This window comes from Rhipicephalus microplus, chromosome 3 (assembly GCF_043290135.1).
Source record: "Rhipicephalus microplus isolate Deutch F79 chromosome 3, USDA_Rmic, whole genome shotgun sequence".
In the NCBI taxonomy this organism is placed as follows: domain Eukaryota; kingdom Metazoa; phylum Arthropoda; class Arachnida; order Ixodida; family Ixodidae; genus Rhipicephalus; species Rhipicephalus microplus.
Genome location: NC_134702.1, coordinates 65,920,480 through 65,941,446, shown reverse-complemented (window position 1 = coordinate 65,941,446; position 20,967 = coordinate 65,920,480).

Sequence of the window (20,967 nt, the reverse complement as noted above, 5' to 3'; positions counted from 1 at the left end):
AAAGCCAAAACACGTATAAGCTGAATGCTCAGTTGAATGACGGTACGAGAGGTGCTCTTGGTTCTAGAGAAGCAATATGCATCTACGCATGTCATCCGTATGTCTAGTGGTGCATCCGTAATGTTTGTGGACGGGCGCTGCAGACAACGACCGGTCGAAGCTTCGTCACCGACACAAGGCCCCGCCGCGGTGGTCTAGTGGCTAAGGTACTCGGCTGCTGACCCGCAGGTCGCGGGTTCAAATCCCGGCTGTGGCGGCTGCATTTCCGATGGAGGCGGAAATGTCGAGGCCCGTGTGCTCAGATTTCGGTGCACGTTAAAGAACCCCAGGTGGTCAAAATTTCCGGAGCCCTCCACTACGGCGTCTCTCATAATCATATGGTGGTTTTGGGACGTTAAACCCCACAAATCAATCAATCACTGACACAAGCGGAACGACTATGCGCACACGCAAATGACTCATCTTCTTCGACGATCTACCGCTAAAGTTATTTCCATAGGCGTACGCAGTTCTGTCCCAACGAACAATGCCTGTATGGTGACCTACAGGCGTGCCAGAGCGGTTTTGATTAACGAGGATCTTGGTGATTTCCTCCGTACGCGTAGGCTGCTACATGATACGCGCCTGTTTTCCCTGAAGGCACGCAGCAACGGAAGAGGGAAGCCCTCGATCGACGTCGCTGATTACCTGTTCGCTGGCACCTTCGTCAAATCGTACATATACGACGCGCACCAGGGACACGTTGATGCGCCCTTTCGCCTAGTCATCGTATACAGTGCCCGGGGGTGCAGTGTGCATCAGTATGTTTAGTCGAAGGTGGCATTATCCAGATGCACCGTTAATTTCAGCGGGTATGCAGAAGAGCGCGATGTACCTGAAGTGGAGTCCGACTTACTGGCGTCATAGAGTATTTGGCCACGTCGATGGGGTAGGCCCCTTTCTAACGCTCCGAGCAGAATGGATTGTGATTATCTCTCAGGACAGCTGACGCTCGCAGATCGCGCTGGGTGCCTTCAAAATTTCCGAAACATGGACGTACGTAGGAAAAAAATAAAAAAATAAACAAGATTGTGGATATCCACAACGTCGCTTAAAAAAAAAAACTGCAGATGTTAGCAGTGGGCAAGAAAACCTGTACTGGTCAGAAAATGCTGCCGTTGGGCAGTCGAGGCTATGTGTTTATCACTGTATTTATCATAGTCATACTTATCCGCTTCATGGTCAACTGTCAAGAAATGCTCTAATTGCAATGGATCCCATGAAGCCACATCAAAGGACTGCCCGCGGATTCAGAAGGAAATTGCCATCTTGAAGGAGATGGTGCGCGATCACTCATCTCATCGAGAAGCCGCAGCTAAAGTCAGAAGGCGTCGTTCACGTCGACGTCGGTCTTCGAGGACGCCCGCTACCTCCTCGACACGTTTGCGTGATCCCTCATCAGTACCACCTCCTTTGCCTCCCAGACCACATGCCGTGGGAAAGGCTGTAAAGGACAAAGCCAGTGAGCATACCCTAACTGCGACAGAGTGGCCTGCACTTCAAAGGGAAGCAGCATCAAGCGAACCGAAGGAGCTTCATGACGGCCAGTCCGCGCTCCCGGTTCGAGATCTTTCCAACCAAGACAGGCAAGTGACTGCAATCGCCCCGGTTCGAGATCTTTCCAACCAAGACAGGCAAGTGGCTGCAATCGTGCAATTATTAATTGCCACGATTCGCACACTACTGAGCAGCATACAATCTCCGTCTGCTAAGAGTGCACTGCAAATACTGGATGCACTGAATCCAGTTCTTGCTAACTTCGTATAAGCACAATGGCTCAACAAAATCTCATCTTCCGCACTGAAGTTAAAAGTGCGCCGATTTTTCAGTGGAATGCCAGAGGCATGAAGTGCCGTATCTCGGACTTTCGCCAGTTTGTTCGGGCCAATCAATTCCCTATACTTGTCATATGTGAACCAAACGTATCAACGCCTCATAGATTGTCCGGTTATGAAGCTTTTTGTTCAGCCGCTTGCGAAGAACGAAGCGAAATAATTGTTTACATTCGCACAGACTTGACTCATCTTTCGCACCCAATAAGTTCAAATGACGACAATCAGTACGTGTGTCTTCGTGTGAAGAAGAATGCAGTTTCGTTCACGCTTATTGGTGGATATATATCTCCGTCATCGCGATTTGACTGCGACAGATTAAAAGACATCCTAATGAGAACTGATGGACCTTGGATCATCACCGGTGACTTCAACGCCCATCACATGCTTTGGGGGAGCACTAGGATGAATGCCAGGGGCCGGAACATTGTTACATTCGCTTCCGATTACGACCTTTCTATCATGAACGATGGTACCCCCACATATCTGCGGTGTCTCACGTATGGCAGTTGCCTTGACCTGACATTGGTGTCACGGTGCTTCTCTCACAAAGTTAAGTGGTTTTGCGATATTGAGACTCATGGGAGTGATCACATACCCACCTACGTGACGATCGATGGTATCATAAAAAATTTCTCTTCCGGTGTTGCAATTGGCACTGACTGGTCGATGTTTGCATCGCGCGTTGAGAACGCTTGCCAAGAAGGCCTCGCCTGCAGCCTGGAAAATACCATAGTTGGAGCTATGCAAGCGTCCAAATGTAAATTACTATTTTCGTCTAAAGTAACACAGTTTGACATCGAACTGGAAAAATTACGAGCTATACGAAGGCGTGCTGAACGACGATACAGACGCACAAGATCAATTTTCGATCTGAGGGAAGCAAGGCGGCCCCAGAAAAAGATTCAACGACGCATTTACAAACTGGAGAGCGAACGCTGGAAAGCATTCTGCGAATCTCTAGACCCTCATAAACCGCTGTCATATATCTGGAGAACAGTTCGTGGTCTTCGCTCCTCTCCACAACAACCGCACCCTTTTAAAGCTTTGGCACTCCTTCATGGAAAAACAGAACTCGAGGTGGCTGAAGAATTTTGCACGAGAGTTGCCGGGAATATTATGAACGAGAGCATCGACGCCGTGATCGTTCCTGAGACGCGATTACCAGAAATGGACATTCCGTTCACCATGGAAGAACTGGAAGGTGCGTTAGTCGCTTCTAAGCGCATGCCATCGCCAGGTCCTGATGGTATTACTTATAGTGCGTTGGGACACCTTGGACAAAAAGCTAGAAAAGAACTTTTAACATGCTTCAACAACTCCTGGCTCAGCGGCAGTGTTCCCCGAGAATGGAAAATAAGTCGATTAATACCACTTTTGAAATCGGGAAAATCACCATTGGACTTGACAGCGTATCGCCCTATTGCCCTCGCAAGCTGCCTCGGAAAAGTGATGGAAAGAATGGTTCTATTTCGTCTCGAGTGGTACTTGGAACAATACACCAAATACCCTTCTTGCATGGCAGGCTTTCGTCGGGGCCGCTCCTCCATTGACTGTGTCCTTGATTTATCGACATTTGTTCAACAAGAAAAAAGTCGCAAGCGCATATCAGTGGCACTCTTTCTTGACGTGAAGGGTGCATATGATAATGTAGCTCACGATGCCATCCTCACTTCTCTCGCAGCAATGGGCATTGGTGGACGAATGTTTCAATGGATAAAAGAATATATAACTGGCAGGGGTTTCTTTGTACAAACATATGAGGGTACAACTGCCCAACATTACACCTACTGCGGAGTACCTCAGGGAGGTGTTTTAAGCCCCACATTGTTCAATGTGGCCCTCATTGGTCTGGTGAAGGTTCTGCCAAAGTCGGTGTGCCTATCCATATACGCCGATGATATTTGCCTCTGGAGTGCTGCAGTTACTCGCCCTCAGGTGCGTGCACGAATACAGCAGGCAGCAACCCTCACAACAGCCTACCTTCAGAAACAAGGCCTAAATATATCAACGGTGAAGTGCGCGTTGATAGCGTTTACACGCAAACCAATGACGCCATACCCTGTTTACATCAATGGGCAGAGTGTCAAATATGCACGGACGCATCGTTTCCTGGGCATAATAATTGACAGAAGTCTTTCGTGGAGCCCACATTGTGCGTACTTGAAGAAGAGACTGCTATCTATTGTGCATATCATGAAATTCTTGTGCGGTAAAGCATGGGGAAGGCTTCTGTGGCCTCCATGCTACAGCTGTACATGGCCCTATTTCTGGGTCTATTGCGCTACAGCTTGCCGGTACTGACTAACACTTGCAAATCAAATACTCATTCATTGGAGAGTTTGCAGGGTCAGGCACTGCGTATCTGCCTAGGACTGCCCCGATGCGCTTCTACTTATGCCACAATCATGCTTGCCAAAGACCATCCGGTCAGGACATATATAGTTGTGGATTGCCCCAGAGCGCACATTCGACATGCTAGCCGTGTCCCCGATTACCACTTGGCCCTTCTACCTTCCGGAAGACCACGTGCTACGTTTTCAGACGTCATAGCCAAGCACCTAAACAGCATTCCATCAGGATATACGCCAGCTGCGAGAACGGCATGCCCTTTGTGGTGCCTCGACCAGCCGCAAGTACGTCTAGAAATTCCGGGAATCAAAAAGAAAAGCAGTCACTCCAGAGTAGCATTGAAACAAGCAACACTGCTATTATTACATGAGTTGTACTTAGACCGAACGCAGATATACACTGATGGGTCCGTCTGATTCAGCAGCTCATCAGGTGCCGCTGTAATTCCGGCTGCAGAAATGACAATCAAGTTTAAGTTGTCGCATATGACTACATCTACGGCATCAGAGCTTGCTGCTATAAGGGCTGCTTTAAAATATCTCGTTCAAGAACGTCCAGGAAAATGGGTCATATTCTGTGATTCGAAGGCAGCGCTTGAGAGTTTGCAGTCTGCCATGCGTAGGAGGAGCCATGACCAACTGGCACAAGAAATAAGACATTGCCATCATGAAGCTCTAGCACGAGGGCATGATATTATATATCAATGGCTGCCTGGACATATCGGTATTACCGGAAATCAATTAGCCGATGATGCAGCCCGCTCAGCCCATGAAGAAACCCGTGTAGTCCCGATTCCTCTATCAAGGAATGATGCAGCAAGACAACTTTACCTGCTGGCTCGAGATCTCACACGCACATTCTGGTCGTCTACCAGCTTCCAAAGGTGTCAATTTTATGAACTGGATCCTTCGCTCAAGCTAAAGCTACCATCACAACTTTCCCGCTCCGATGCGACACTGTTATGCCGCCTTTGGTTGGGTGTTACATTCACAAAGGTGTACTCCTTTCGCATTGGTATGGCAGACACTCCTACATGCGACTACTGCGGAGATGAAGAGACCATCGAACACGTCCTGTGCAGCTGCGCTTGCTACGACACACAGCGATGCCAGCTACGGATGGTTTTGAATCGACTTGACCCCGGACCATTTTGTGTGCAGAAGATACTAGGACCTTGGGCATCTGCCTCAGTTGCGTAGAAAGCAACTAAAGCACTGCTACTTTACCTTAAGTCAACAAACCTGAGCGACCGCCTGTAAACTGTGTGTGCTCCCCGAGTGTGCTCGTGATTGTGTGTACCTTCTCATCTTTCTGCAACCTCTTTTCTCCCCTTTATCCCTTCCCCAGTGCAGGGTAGCAAACCGGATGTGCGTCTGGTTAACCTCCCTGCCTTTCCTTGCATCTTTATATATATCTCTCTCTCTCTTATCATAGTCATCACCCGGCACTTGGAGGTAGCATCTTTGGTGAAAAACTAGGAGACTTCTCCAGCTCACCATTAAAATAATTCTTTCTCTCTCCTGCGAGCATGTGAGCCAATCATCACGGCGCGACATGCAGCATGGAATTTAAGATTAAGTTTCAGACCGATCTTGAAATCGCTGGTGTATACTTCTCCCGGCAAATAATGCCCCCGGCAAATGATGCCATAAGCTGGCAATCCGGCTTACAACATCAATTTGGCTTGCGGTCATCGGCTGATTATTCCATCGTGCACGCTCCATAGTTGCCGTGGCCGTCGCACGGGGCCACGACGAACTCAAGCCGCCCTCTGTACTGCTATAATACACAATGCACCAAATCTCACTAGCGTGATCCTTGTCACTCTGAAAAGGTGCCGCACGTTCGAAAATGAATAGATAAATAACAGAAAAAGAATGCAGTTCCGTGCACTGCCGTGGAAACCTGTGTAATATAACAATGGCAACCAACGGTTTTTGTTCGTGGAGTTACCACTGCTCCGGTTAACAAACCATCTATAACGCCACTGATTTAGGTAAGCACGTTCCCCAGCATGAGTGGAAGGTTGTTAGGGAGATTCGCAAGCTCGCTGAGAGGCATGAGCGCTACTTTTTAATGCGATCTGTCCACTCTAAAACTTGACTGGCACTTGACGAACTAAAAAAAAAATATTTTTCATTTGCGGCAGTCGATTTATAAGGAAGTAAACTCAAATGATGAGGTCGTTCGATGATTATACTTGGGAAAGCTTTGCAAGACCCCTTGAAGCTTCTCGCTCATAAATTTCTAGGCGCTCAACTCGGGATCGAGCTTTGAACTGCAGGGATAGCAATAACGTAGATAATACATAGTAACTATATCGTAATTACCTTAGATGGAGTATGCTGGGACAGTAATTACCCCGCACTTCAACCAAAAATGTTAAGGGAAAGACGCGACTGTAACTGGTTGAGCGACTAGCACTGCCGATACGATCTGTAGCTCGCGCTGCCGTCTGTCATTCTTGTCGTCTGCTTGGGCGCGATGCCGCTGGCTCGTAGCAATATATTCGGAGCCTTCGGGGTTACTTCGACTGCTTTCGTAACGCTACCTGCTCAAATTACTCCTCGTAACGGCTGCCGCAGGAAAACCTGTTTGTGATGAACAGGGCCGAGTGAATTCGTTAGCAGAGGTCCCAACTGGGCTGTTCGTTGTATAGTTATAACGACGCTTCAATACATGTGTGCAACTCTTTGCTGCTTAGCAGACGCGTAATGCATCTCATCGGAAGAGGGCGCGTTGGCTTCGCTAATCACGTGTCAAGGACTCTCTTCGCTCATACTCCTGATTAAAAAAAAAGTCCCCGCAGCCGCGTACGCAATAAAACGAACAAAAGCAATCATTAAGGAAGTGATTGATGGCAGTGTTCACGGACGTGCCGCGAAAGCCAGGACCACACTGGCGGCTTGAATAGCGATGTAGCAGTTTCGACGCTGTTTTGAATACAAAGTATATTGATGGGCAGCCTTTTCTTTTTGTTCAACGCTCAAGGTCATTAGACAGAGGCCGTGTACGTTTTCAGGTAATGACTGTGGGGGAAAGGTTGCACTGTGTGCTGATTTATAACTACTTAAACTAAATAAATATAAAAGGAATAAATTACATTGAGCTGGCACTCGCTTTGGAGAATTCTCTGTAAGAAATCATTGCTATGTTCGAAGTTGCCGAGAGACGCACGACATGAAAAGGATGGTAGAGCAATGGCCGACGTAAAAAACTTATGGTTAGAACAGTGACATTCGGTGTTTTTCGGGGCTAATAAACCACCCCCTCTCTACACACACGCACCATACAGAGTTAATTTCGCATATGTATAATCTCCTTGTACGAATACTGTTAATGTGCTGCGTATTCGCGTTTGACTAACTGGAACGCTGTCCGATCGTAAAGAGTGTGACGCGCTTCAGCAAGAAAAATTGGCAGATCCCACGTACAGTGGGAATCGATGATATGCGAAGCACGAATGAGAAAGGTTGATATGTCACTTTAAGATCAGCACAACGTTACGAGGTGTAGGTAAATGATGCCGTACATGACTTTCGTGTCATGATTATCATGTTTGAATGTGTCACTTACATTCGTCGTCTATTGACGTCACGTGATACCAAACTTAGTATATGTGGAGCCAGCGAAACGGCCGCGAGCGCGCTATGAGCCTCGTATGTTGTCATGTTCTTACATGGCACGCGGGCCAGGATTATCATGTTTGCACCGGTCATACATTTTGTCATCCATTGACGCCACGTAACACCAAATTAGGTATACGTGGAGCTAGCAAAACGGCCACGAGCGCATCATGAAGGGCTCAATATACCGTCCAGTGTAGCGTTGACGCGCGCGCACGCTGAGCACAGCGACGCTACGTTAGCAAACGCGAGCACTCTACAGTCTGACGCCAGGCGCGACTGGCGTGACCAGCGAGAAATGCGACATGCTGCATTTCGCGCCGATGCCCTACCCAGAAAAGACTGCGTCTTCCACTTTTCGTGACGGATGGACACCGGATCCGCTGAAACGCGAATGCGTCAAAGCAACGCAGTGTGGCGCACGCCTGCAAGTATATATATGGCAGGACCGGCGCCTGGCGTGGCAACGCCGGCGTGACGCGACGAAATGAATGCTGGCGAGCACGCGCACCGCGTCACGTCGAAATCTGTTGGCACCTTGACTGTGGCATGTAGTCATGTTCTCACATGACGCGCATCTCATCATTATCATGTTTGCACCAGTCACATACTTTCGTCATCCATTGACGTCACGTGATACCAAATTTTGCATATATAAAGCTAGCGAAACGGCCGTGATCGCATTTGAGTGTGGCATGCGGTCATGTTGGTACATGACACGCTTGTCGGGATTATCATGTATCGATGTGTCATATACCTATGTTGTCCGTTCGCGTCGCGTAATAACGAGTTTGGTACATGTGAAGCTAGCGAAACGGCTGCGAGCGCATCTTGAGCGTAGCATGTAGTCATGTTGTTACACGACACGCACCTCATGTTTATCATGTTTACACCAGTATATATCATACTTTCGTCATCCATTCATGTCCCGTAATACCAGTATTGGTATAAGTGAAGCGAGCGAAACGGCCGTCAGCGCATCATGAGCGTGGCATGTAGTCATGTTGTTACATGAAACGCATCTCATGATTATCATGTTTGCACCAGTCACATACCTTCGTCATCCAATCTCGTACCGTAAAACCAAATTTGGTATATGTGACGCTAGCAAAACGGTCGCGAGTGCATCATGAGCGTGGCATGTAGTCATGTTGTTACATGACACGCATATCATGATTTTCATGTTATGGTCTGTCTCTTGTGTTCGCCATGCAATCATGTTATACCATGCCAGTTTTGCAACATATCATGCGAATGAAACCACCGCATGAGCAGCAAGACCATGACATCTAGATCATAACATTTATGACATGCATGTCATGATTTTCGTGTTATAACTAGTCGGTTATGTTCACCATACAGTCATGTTAAATTATACCAAGTTTGGTATCGATAGCATTATCGAAACGGCCAGGAGAGCTAAAAGTTGTAGGCGGCTAGACAGATAGATAGATACGCTCAAAGTCGCCGAAGTTCGTCAAGAAATGCTTCGCATTCAAAAAGTAGCAACTGCAAGCGAATAGGTAGTTACTTCAGTGTTTACTACCTTTCTTGGGCTGTTACTACCATGTTGCTACCTGTTTACTACCTACGTTAGTTAACAATTACTAGCTGCAACCGCAACTTTTTGCGATCTGTTTACTACCCCATCTTAGTAAACAGTAACTGGAATGAAAGAGGTAGCAACTGCAACCGTGTCTACCTTTATTGCCTCTTTACTACCTTTTTTTCTACCCAGCTGTTGAATATTTAATCCAAAATACTGTGTGCTTCCGATTCTGATCATTTATGAGAGGAATCGTCTCGGCGTATTATCACTAAACAAAAAAAAAATGGCGTATAAGATAGATCAAGAAAATACATTTTGTTTTCAATTACGCAACTGAGATATGTAAACGTCATTCTGATATTGTCGAAAGGAGGAAGTACAAGTTAACGAAGCATAAGCAAGTGCTACACGCGTTGTAATAGACAATTACAAAAAGACTTAGTTAAATTACATCATATATTAACAAGATCGGAGGATTAAAATAACCAGACGGTCACAATTAGCCCTGAGGACGGACACAATTAATCCACTGCGGCGTGTCTGCAAACATTATTATTGTTTTGGTGCGTCAAACCCCCAAAACTATTATTACCTTTTGAACGCTGATATATATCAGCCATGTGAAGCATTCAAATGCACTGAGAAGGAGTTGGGTACCTTGCTACGGCCACTGTACTAATGCCTTTTTGTGACCCTTTTATAATAAATGAATATGACATAATTGTTTTATAAGTAAGGCTGATTAAGTCTTGTGCTAAGTCTCCAAGCACACGAAACCAGGTAGTATAATATAGTGCTATAGGTTCAAATTTGTCGTAATTCATCCTGAAACACAAGTGCTCCCGTGTGCCAGATATGCTCCTGCAAAGTCGGGGCTATATACATCCCACGCTTACTTCATATTACGTGTATGCGTAAAAAATAGTGAACTTGTTGAGTCTATGGCGTTCATGGCAGCCCACGCTTCATTATCCGAAGTTGTCTAGTAATGACAGGCACATTGATTTACCGACATTATTAGTGGAGAATGTGGGGTCTCTGCGAGGCGAACGAGCGCATCGCCACGCCACGCTCTTGGAGTGAACGGACGCAGTGGACACGGTCGGTACAAAGCACACAACATGCATACGTTTATTAACTAATTTAGACGACGATATCGTCCGCCGAATGATACATCAATTTTAATTAACACGTTACCACACAAACAACATAACGCAGCGACACACTAAACACACAATAACATGATAAACAGACACTAACACACCTAACGCACTAATACATACCCAAGGCGGCGTCGCCAACGCCTGACTTTCCACGTGGGACCCCGGCGCGAAGCCCGCGGTGCCGAGCACCGGGGACGCACGCTACAGACAACCGTTCGCGGCAGCCGCCACGCGCAGAAGAGACTCGCTCAACGCTCGCCCACCACCAAGGCCTGCCTTCCGCCAGGGGCCACCGCCGGCGCTACCACTCTACCAACAGTAAGGTCCCTAGATGAAACAAGGTAGCGTCACTCATTGTTCTCGAGCCGTCCTCCTCACTCTCTTGATTACTCCTCTTTTTCTCTGCCATCCGCGTCTGTAATTGATGCATTACTTGCACGTGATCTTGCAAATGGCTGCTGGTGTTATTTATTATTATGCAAAAGGTTCAAAACGAGTACGCATGCGCATATGGCTCCAGCCGGATTTTTGACGTGACCAAAGACAAAATCGTAGCCAGAACATAAACTGAAGAGGAGGAGCGTTTCGGTGTGCGCTAAGTCGACCAAGATTGTTTCGCCATGCTCGTTCAATGCAACATCTCCGTTTTTCAGCAATGCTGCGTTGCCGTAAGCAACAGAAAATGGTTTCGCTCTCTTCAACTTACCTCGTGCTTTCCGAGATGAAGCGCACCATGAAGTGCAACTATGAACCATTTCACGCGAATGCTTTCGTGCAACTCCGTCAACGTATGTCGACGCGTATCTGCGAAGCGAGTTCACTTGTCGGTTTTTATTGAAACGCCAGGCGCGCGTCTAATGCGTGTCTAGTGCATGCCAGTTGGTACAAATACATGTGGGTATGCACGTATACAGAGCAGCTGTAGGTTGTAATCAACGCACCTTCAGAAACATTTCACTCTTGACCAGTTCCCGCTTGAGCCAAAACGCGCTGCTTCGAGACACATCACCAGTAGAACTCTCACTTTTCAGGAAGTCCCCAGCACCGCATCAAAATCTCTTGGCATCACGATTGTCCAAATGGGCACATTAAAAAAAAAATGTCGTCGCAGTGCTGCTGGACGAGTGTTCGTACCAGTCTGGTCGTAGTTTTTTTTTCTTGCGTGTGCATAAGCCGGTTGTAATCAATCGTCACAACGTCACGCCCTGTGGCCACTTACAGGATCCAGCAAGAAGCACGTTCACTGTGTCACAGCACGAACAAAACACAATCGGAGAAGTGGACTAGTTAGAACTGGACGAAATACCGCGGCCGTGGAACTAAAATGTACTACGCGAGACGCCATGGCTAGTGGTGTAAAGTATAGAACTGCACAACGTTACCGGTTGAGTAACGCACATCCCGCTTGCTCTTGTGTTGTGCCGTATATGTTCATAAAGGTAACTGTTCATTCTACGTCTTATTTCGTTCCATTTTGTTTCATTTACATCTATTCACCGTAGCAACGGAACCCAAACATTCGCTTTTGGATGAAAGTTTTAAACCTTCTAGGGGGCGCTTCAGGAACATAGGCGAAGAGGAAAGGGAAAGGTGTCGCTACCTTGGAAACTTGTTTCATCTAGGGACCTTAACCAACAGTGGTACTCAAAGCGAAGACAACGCCATCTATCGCCCGGCGGTGGTCACCACCGAAATAAAGCCTTGGGGCGAGACACGTGCGCCACGCGGCGCAGACAACTTTACAGGGGTGGTGTCAGCACCTCCACAAGAACTAATATGCCAAAATGAATGAACAAGGTAGCATCAGTTACTACTTCTTTTCTTGAAACCTTTGGAAGTTACTACCCATGGGTAATAACGGCTAGGGTAGTAACAGTTACTAAATGCTGGTAGTATTAGCAAATGTAGGAACTGTTACCACCCTCACCGTTACTAACTGCGCTTACTACCAGGCTTGTAACATATGTGACAAACCATTACAACCCCAAAGTGAGCAAGTACTACAACATTTTTTCTAAGAGTGTACACTGGCTAACGCTGCCATATGGCATAGCGTTTAGAGGTGCGAACAGCGGGGGCGTATCGTTGAGAAGTGCGATCGCTCAAAGCAGCTTGCTTCAGCGGCGCAAAGCGTGCGTGCAGTTTCTCGTGGTTGATCGCATAGATTCATATGACTCTCTTCCATCCATGAATGACCTTGCGGACGTTTGCTTTCCGCCGTTTCCTGGATTAAGCGAGAGCCTCCTCCCATATATGCGCGGCTGGCTTGTCCTTGAAAGCAGCTCGCAGGAATGGCTTCCGTGTCATACGCGCTGCTACTTCGAGGAAGATGCTGGGAATGTTATCGCGGCTGTTATTGTTAGCTGTTAGTGGTGCCGCACGTATATATATAGCGTGCTCATTACAGAACCTCCCGATGAGGACAGGCTTTCTTTGAAAAATAGATTGCGCTGACCTTGTAACTGTGAAGACCTATTTGCGGTGAATATTATGACGTGCTACGGTGATGTTGCGGCCACTGCTTTGAAGCGAGACTCGTTGAGGACATTTTGTTTTGCACAAAGTTTTCACGAGTTGCATAGAATGGCTGCAGCCTCGTTCGGCAACCATCCAGTTTTCTCCGCTACCAGAGCCACTGAGCCAGACAGATGACCCGTTGCAGCAGGTCAAGGTTATTGCTGCAGAGTCTTTATCTAACAAGATGAGAACGCGTGCAGAATGTGGTACACATCGTGCGCTTTAAAATCTGCAAACAAATACCTTTCCAATCCTCACGATTTCAATGGCTCTACCCTACTACGCTATAGTCTTAAGTTAAAAAAGGAAGGAGGGTTACGTTTGAACTATGTATACCTTTTGCACTGGAACGGGAGAGCAGAAAACTGTCCCCATGATTCTTGACGAGTGGTTCAAGGCTCTTCATTATCGCAAAGTTAGCAGCCCAGCTTTCAAGTGCGCGTAAGTCAATTTACGGGCACATACGAGGAGCGCGCCTTGGTACCCTGAGTGACGCTCAAGACTACGCGGTGCTAAAAGGAAAAACATGGCGCTGTACCAATTTTAAGGGGGTAAAAGCGTGACAGCCTGAGCGCGTTCTGTCTGTCTAGCTCTGCAGTGGGCGTAGTCAGGCTGATGATGATGATGATGATGATGATCCAAAATTAGTATGGTAGGGTAAGATGGTTTGACGAATGTGACATGCTGGTCACGACATGGATGATGTCACAATGCCGTCGCGTACACGTCGTCCAACACTTCGGGCCAGACAGTGGCACATAACCGCGGGCGGGTATGTACCACTGTCTGTGCTTTGACGAGAACACACAGGGGTAATTTTAAAGTGCGAGCGTCAACAAAAGCTGACATCAGTAGCGTTTACTCGACGAATGCAAATAATAAATGCCAGGGTCCCAGCAGGAATCGAACTCAAGCATTCTGAGTGGCAATAAAGTATTCTACCACAGAAACACGCCAGATATAGGAACTCTATATATACTTTTCAAATAGACCTTATTGATCGTGAAACGTCAATTGTGGTTGTAGTGTTGGTTATCCAGTTTCATAAACATGTACTCCTACCATACAGCCGTCATGTCGTGTTAACGTCAACTGTAGTCAGGTGTCACGCGCCTAAATTGATTTATGTAGCCGTGTCCAGGTCTACCGTTCTCGCAAGCACCAGCGTTTGATATGAGCTTATCGCTTCTGGTGTTGCTGATACTAATGTTCCTGTTGACACCGTTGCGCAAGTGCAAACAAGTGGTTATATAAACATCTGCAACTGATCAACATATATTTAGCGTCGTTTGATAACGTGTCGCTCAAATAATAATAATAATAATAATAATAATAATAATAATAATAATAATAATAATAATAATAATAATAATAATAATAATAATAATAATAATAATAATAATAATAATAATAATAATAATAATAAACACCGTCACTTTTCCTCCGCATGCTTCGCATAACGCCGATTCCCAAGGTACGTGAGATCTGCCTAATTTTTATTTTCAACAGACAAGCTGTTCTTGGTCGAACCTCTCATGTCCGCGACAAATGGTATAACGCTTGTGGTATATCATAAGGGGGTGTGCGCCATAGGCGTCATAAATCCTGCTTCTCAAGACTGAACCACAAAACTAAAGTAAACAACAGTCAGCCCAACAAAGAAGTAGGTGCCACAGAAATCTGTGCGGCCCGTCAGGTAACTAACATCATCATGAACGTGCTGCGTAAATCTCGCCACACACAACCTGCACTAAAAAGGAACAAGGCAACAGTTAGTCCAGCAAATGGCGGGCGCGTTACCATAGTCACACAACTTTTATGTGTCACTCTGTGGCTATAAAAGGTGGTGGCTATCGCCTAAAAGCTTCACAGAGAATGTTCAGTAAAGAAAAGTGATACAAGAAATCTCAAAGCCACCACCTTCGCTGTTTTATGTGTATCCGATAAAGCGGAACTGGTTGAATTTCGAGATGTAAAAGAAAAAAAAAGTTAGGTGATTGTTTTTGGTTGCATAATAAATGAAAGCAAGCTTAATCGCGTTTTTATTTAGTTTTAATCTACAATTCCGTACCGGGCGATGTGGTCTAGTAGTTATGGTGCTTTACTGCAAACCCGAAGGTCGCGGGATCGAATCCCAGCAGCATCGTTCAGATGGAGGCGTAATTCTCGAAACTCGTGTGCTCAGATTCTTTCCTGACCCCTCCGCTACGGACGGTCTCTCATAATCCTATCGCGGTTTCGAAACTAAACCCCAATGATTGTTGAGGCGAAATCCATAGATGCCTCGTACTAAATGCGAAATGTGACATTTAGTGTCGACATCGGCGGCGTCATGTGACGACTTCACCGCGTGACATCGTCATAACGTCACATGTCGCAAAATTTGTGACGCCATCGCGACGTCACATATCGTGACGTTACATGATGACATCATTGCATGATGCATGGTCGCTTAGTCAATAGTGGGCCGTTCACAGAGACAGTGCCGAACCACGTGAGATGCAGAACAACATACAGATGAGCTAGTTGGCAACTATTCGTTTTAGGAGGCAGGGCGTGCAAGCAGTATGGTTCTTAGTCGGCTTCTGTGTGGTGTCTTGACTTCTTTCTGGTCTCCATACTTGCACGCCTTGTCCTTTAGAATGGGGTATACAGAATAAGATTCAAGAAGCTTCCAATACCTCCAATACTGGAGGCAGTAAGTCGGAACGCTTTCGGTTAGGGTGGGAACGTTAGGGGTCGGAACGCTTTCGGTTGGGATCGGAACGTTAGGGGTCGGAACGCTTTCGGTTGGGATCGGAACGCTTCCAGATAGTGTTGGAACGCTGTCGGAGAAGGGCGGGGAAGGATCATTACTGTACCGATTGAAAAGAAAAAGAGAACATGGTTTTCACCTGTGAATCGTCTCAAGTTCACCAATAAAAAGGGACTGGGAGAGCTTTAGCCTAGATTTGTTTTAGAGCTTTAGCAAAACACAACTTACTTTGTTAACAGCTGTGCTACAAGTGAATTATAATTTTTGTGACCCTGACTGGCAGCGAAACTGCGCACTCGGCCAGCACAGTCTGTTCTGCGCACGCTCTTCGACTGGACTTAAGGGCAGTTACAGAAAGTGTCGTTCTGCGAGTGGCACGTCACTGGCCACGCTTTGGTGTTGCACTCACCTTTCCAGCCCTACAGCGGTGTATATAATAGCCGCAGGATTGGGCACCGTGCACAGCTTAGAAAATGGGGCGTGCACTCTCCTGTAAGAGCGTATGTTCCCGACTCGTGTTTAGAAAGAAAGTTTCGAGTACCTCGTATTCAACTATGGGAGAGCAGTAGGCCGTCTTTGAAGCTGAAAATCTCAACAACAGAAGGGAAGAGCATACGCTGTAAGTATATATTGCAAGTGGCTAACGATCTCGAGTACTTCGTACTCAACTATGTTTAGAAAATTGGTTAATGATTTAGAGCACTTCGTACTCTACTAATGGGAAACTATCCTGCCTATTTTTCAGTGCTGGATTTATAGTGCTTTACAACAGCAACCCGCAGTTGCCTCCAAAGGCCTTCCTGCTAACCGAGAGAACTATCACGGTTCCTCCTGACCTTCCGTAAAGCTTATACATTACCAATTGTTAAATATTTTTATTGACGAAAAATAAAAGAAGAAGCCATTTCTCCCGAAGCGCACGTACTTAATTCAATTTTACCTTTCTATGCAAAACAGAAACTGCTCAGGAAAGAAAACTTGCGTCAAGAAGTCTCACGGCCAAACGTTTTCAGAACAGTGTATCCAAAACCAACGCACTTTTAGATGCGGAGCATCTAATACTCGAGGCTTGTAGTGCGGCGCCATCCGCAAGCTTCCTCCTCCTTCTTCCACCATCTGTGCATCCCTTCCTCCTCTACACACCGCGCGCGCTTCACTCCTCTACCATCTGTGCACCCTTCCTCCTCCACACACCGCGTGCGCTTCTCCTCTTCACGAACATTCGCTAGCTGTATAATGTAGCGCGCATGCGCCGTCACGCTTCGAGAACATCGGCAGCTGACGCGCGCGCATGTGCCGTCGCGCTTCGAGAACATCGGCAGCTGACGCGCACGCATGCGCCGTTGCGCTTCTCCCCCTTCTCGAACATTCGACAGCTGACAGTGCATGCGCCGTCGCGCTGTATATATACTCAAGGTCGGTGCTCGCTCGCTCAGTTGCCGCTCGTCGGTTGGTTTGTACGGCGCGTCGACGTCCGAGGTCGCAATGATCAACGTCCCTTCGACCAGCGCCGGCCAAAGTGTTGGCGGAACCGCAACCAAGTCGTCGTCCGAAGACAAGGCAGCGCGGAGAAGAGCTCGCGACGCCTAACGTAAACGTCGGCGTCGAGCGGAAGATGCTCAACTTAGAGAACGTGAAGCCGCTGAGAGACGTCAGCGTCGAGCAGCAGCACCGGATTCGGCCGCTTTGAAACGTAAGCGTCGACAAGAGGACCCGGACTTTCGAAAACGGGAAGCCGAGTGCAAGCGTCGGCGACGAGAGGCCGATCCCGATGCTGCCCGCGAGCGCAGGCGCGCCGAGGTAGCGGCGTGGCGCGCCAAGCAGTATGCCACGCCCAACGCTCGCTTCAAGCGCGGCTTCCTCGACCGAATCTTCGGCCACAACTGCAAGGTGTGTGATCGTCTTTGGTTCGATAACAACTTAACTCGGATCGGCAACATTCAGAACAACTCCAAAGCGTTGTCGGTTCTTTGCGATACGTTTGGAAAGGGCACCGACTATGCCGACTACGTCGTGTGTGCTACGTGCAAGCAGTCGTTGATTGCCAGTCGAGTTCCCTCGGCTAGCGTGAGTTACGCTCCGCATCCTCCTCAGTGTTCCCCCGAGGGAAGCTGCGGGCAATTTTTTAGTTGATTTATTTGATTGATATGGGGGGTTTAGCGTCCCGAAACCGCCATATATGATTACGAGAGACGCCGTAGTGGGGGGCTCCGGAAATTTCGACCTACCGGGGTTCTTTAACGTGCACCCAAATCTGGGCACACGGGCCTACAGCCTTTTCACCTCCATCGAAAATGCAGCCGCCGCAGCCGGGATTCGATCCCGTGACCTGCCGGTCAGCAGCCGAGAATGTTAGCCACTATAGACCACCGAGGCGGCGCACGAATGCAGAAGGGTTGACAGGCGGGCTAGTTGGTACAAATTGTATCCGGCTTACTGTAAATAAAAATCCTACTACTACTACTACTACTACTACTACTAAATTCATAATGAAAAAATTGGAAGCGCAAACCAACGGGACACAAGAAAAGAGACAAACAAGCGCTTGTTTGTCTCTTCTGTTGTGTCCCGTTGGTTTGCGCTTCCAATTTTTGCACGAATGCAGTTCTGGAACGCGCTGTTGTCATGCTTGGAACTCATGGCTATAACATATATAGGAAACTACGAGTGATGTGGCATTGCCACCGAGACAAGAGAATCTGTTTATCACGCTGCCACTTGAAGTGTTCACGCCTGCAGGCTCGCAAATATTTATCGACATAAAGGAATGTATAGGCAACAAGAGGTGCGTTTGCTATATGTAGCCCCAGCAATGGCGTAAATCCAGAAAAATCATTAGAAGGGACACGCATCTTGCCATGACGACCATTTCTTTTCGTTCTTTATTTCGATTAACATCAAAATAATGCTTTCAAATCAACTAAAGAAAGGAGCATGGGCTCACAGCTCGTGCAATTGCTTTGCTCTATTGAGTGTTAGCGGAAAGCGCTCAAGCGGCCATTGCGATTTAACAAGCCTGACACAGCTGAGTGGCACTCAATACAAGCCTCCACACTACAAGATAAACAGGCTATAATGAAAAAAAAAAGAAGATGATTTCACTATATATTGATTTCAACTTTTAAGCAATTCATATGGTGGCGTTTCAAAGATGAATTTCAAGGGGTGACCACTTAGCGTGAACACAAGAAAAAAAGTATCCCCTGACCCCCCACCCCCACCCCCCATTTTTATTGATTTACGCGTGTTCAACAAAAAGCATAGTGAAGTCATTCTCCGGCCTTGTAATGAGGGGGGGGGGGGTAAACAACAAGAGGGAAGGCAGGAAGGTTAACCAGGCGCATGCCCGGTTTGCTACCCTACGCTGGTCGAATGGGAAGGGGGGATAAAGATGAGAGAGAGAGGGGAAAGAGAAGAGAAGGCATGCCTTGTAATGGAAAAAAAAAAGATGAAAAAAGCATCTCAGCACCAAATTGTTCGTAAGACGAAATATCCTGATGCTTGACAGAGAAATATCGAAGTAGCTAAGCCGATATATAGAAACAGTGCCGAACGGAAAGCTCTTTTTGCCATAATACAGCCCCTGGTCGCAGCGTAACAGCAAATTCTTCGAAGCTCCAGTTAAACTGACCGGTTTTCGCGCGAGTGACCGCAACGACTATGGCGGGTGACCCGCGGGCGGTCGCGACCGCGGACGAGTTCCACCGCGCGAGTTCACACAGCGCTGTCGGTCATCGGAAGAAAAACAATGGGGCAAAATAAAGGACATCAATAGCAAACACACCCGTCGCTAGCCGGCCGAGTAAATAGCCGTTGAAGATGGAAATCATAGCGCGCGGAGCGAAGGCGCGTTTTCTTTCGCCTCTTTCTCTCGGTCCCTTTATCCGCCGCGAGATGGTATACGGCCAGATTGGCGGCTCTGTCCGGCAACTGTTCAGCCAAGCGAGGCGCGACGTCCACAGTTGTTGCGCGTCCGCGCCCGTCCGGCCGTGTGCGTGCGTGCGTCGCCTGGCCGGCGTCGTCCTGGTCGGAACTCTCGACTCGTAGCGCGCCGCTACCGACGACATCGCAACTTAGCGAGGATACACATGGCGGCAAAAGGAAGAAGCTTTGCATGGAAGAGGAGAAGCCTCCGAAAGTGACGCTGAGCCCGCTTTCTTTCTTTCTTTCTTTCTTTCTTTCTTTCTTTCTTTCTTTCTTTCTTTCTTTCTTTTTTTCTTTTTTTCTTGCTTGCTTGCTTGCTTGCTTGCTTGCTTGCTTTCTTCCCTTCTTTCTTTCCTCTTTCTTTCATTCGTTCTTTCTTTCTTTCTTTCTTTCTTTCTTTCTTTCTTTCTTTCTTTCTTTCTTTCTTTCTTATCTCGGTAGCGATAACCCCCGCATTATTTCCCGCCTGTCGGTACGTTGTCTTCGTTCCTGTAACCCTACAATTCGGTAAACGCAACGGACCCCGCGACTGGGTTCTTGTTCGTTTCGGCGTCACTGGAGCTTGCAGTCGCTGGTGGTGGAAGGAAGAGCAGGCGCTGTGCTGTCTTCTGACGGGCGGCCGCTGGACACGATGCGGGCCTGGCTTTTCCGCTGATGTGTACCTTTCGGCAACTCGTCTTTTCCGTAAACAGCATGCGTTGTTTACGGCATTCATGATTTTTGTCATTTCGGAAGCGTTGCCTGTATGAGTATAGCAATCAATGCGCGTTGTCAAAAACAAACGAAAAATTGGCAGATCCCACGTACAGTGGGAATCGATGATATGCGAAGCACGAACGAAAAGTGTTGATATGTCACTCTAAAATTAGCACAACGTTACGAGGTGGAGGTAAATGATGCCATACATGACTTCCGTGTCATGATTATCATGTTTGGATGTGTCGTGTACCTTCGTCATCTCTTCACGTCACGTGATACAAAATTTAGCGTAAGTAGAGCTAGCGGACCGGCCGTGAGCATGCTATGAGCGTGGTATGTTGTGATGTTCTTACATGACACGCGTGTCAGGGTTATCATGTTTGCAGCCGTCATATATTTCGTCACCCATTGACGTCACGCAACACCAAATTTGGTATATACGGAGCTAGCAAAACGGCCGCGAGCGCATCATGAAACGCCCAATATACTCCAATGTAGCGTTGACGCGCGC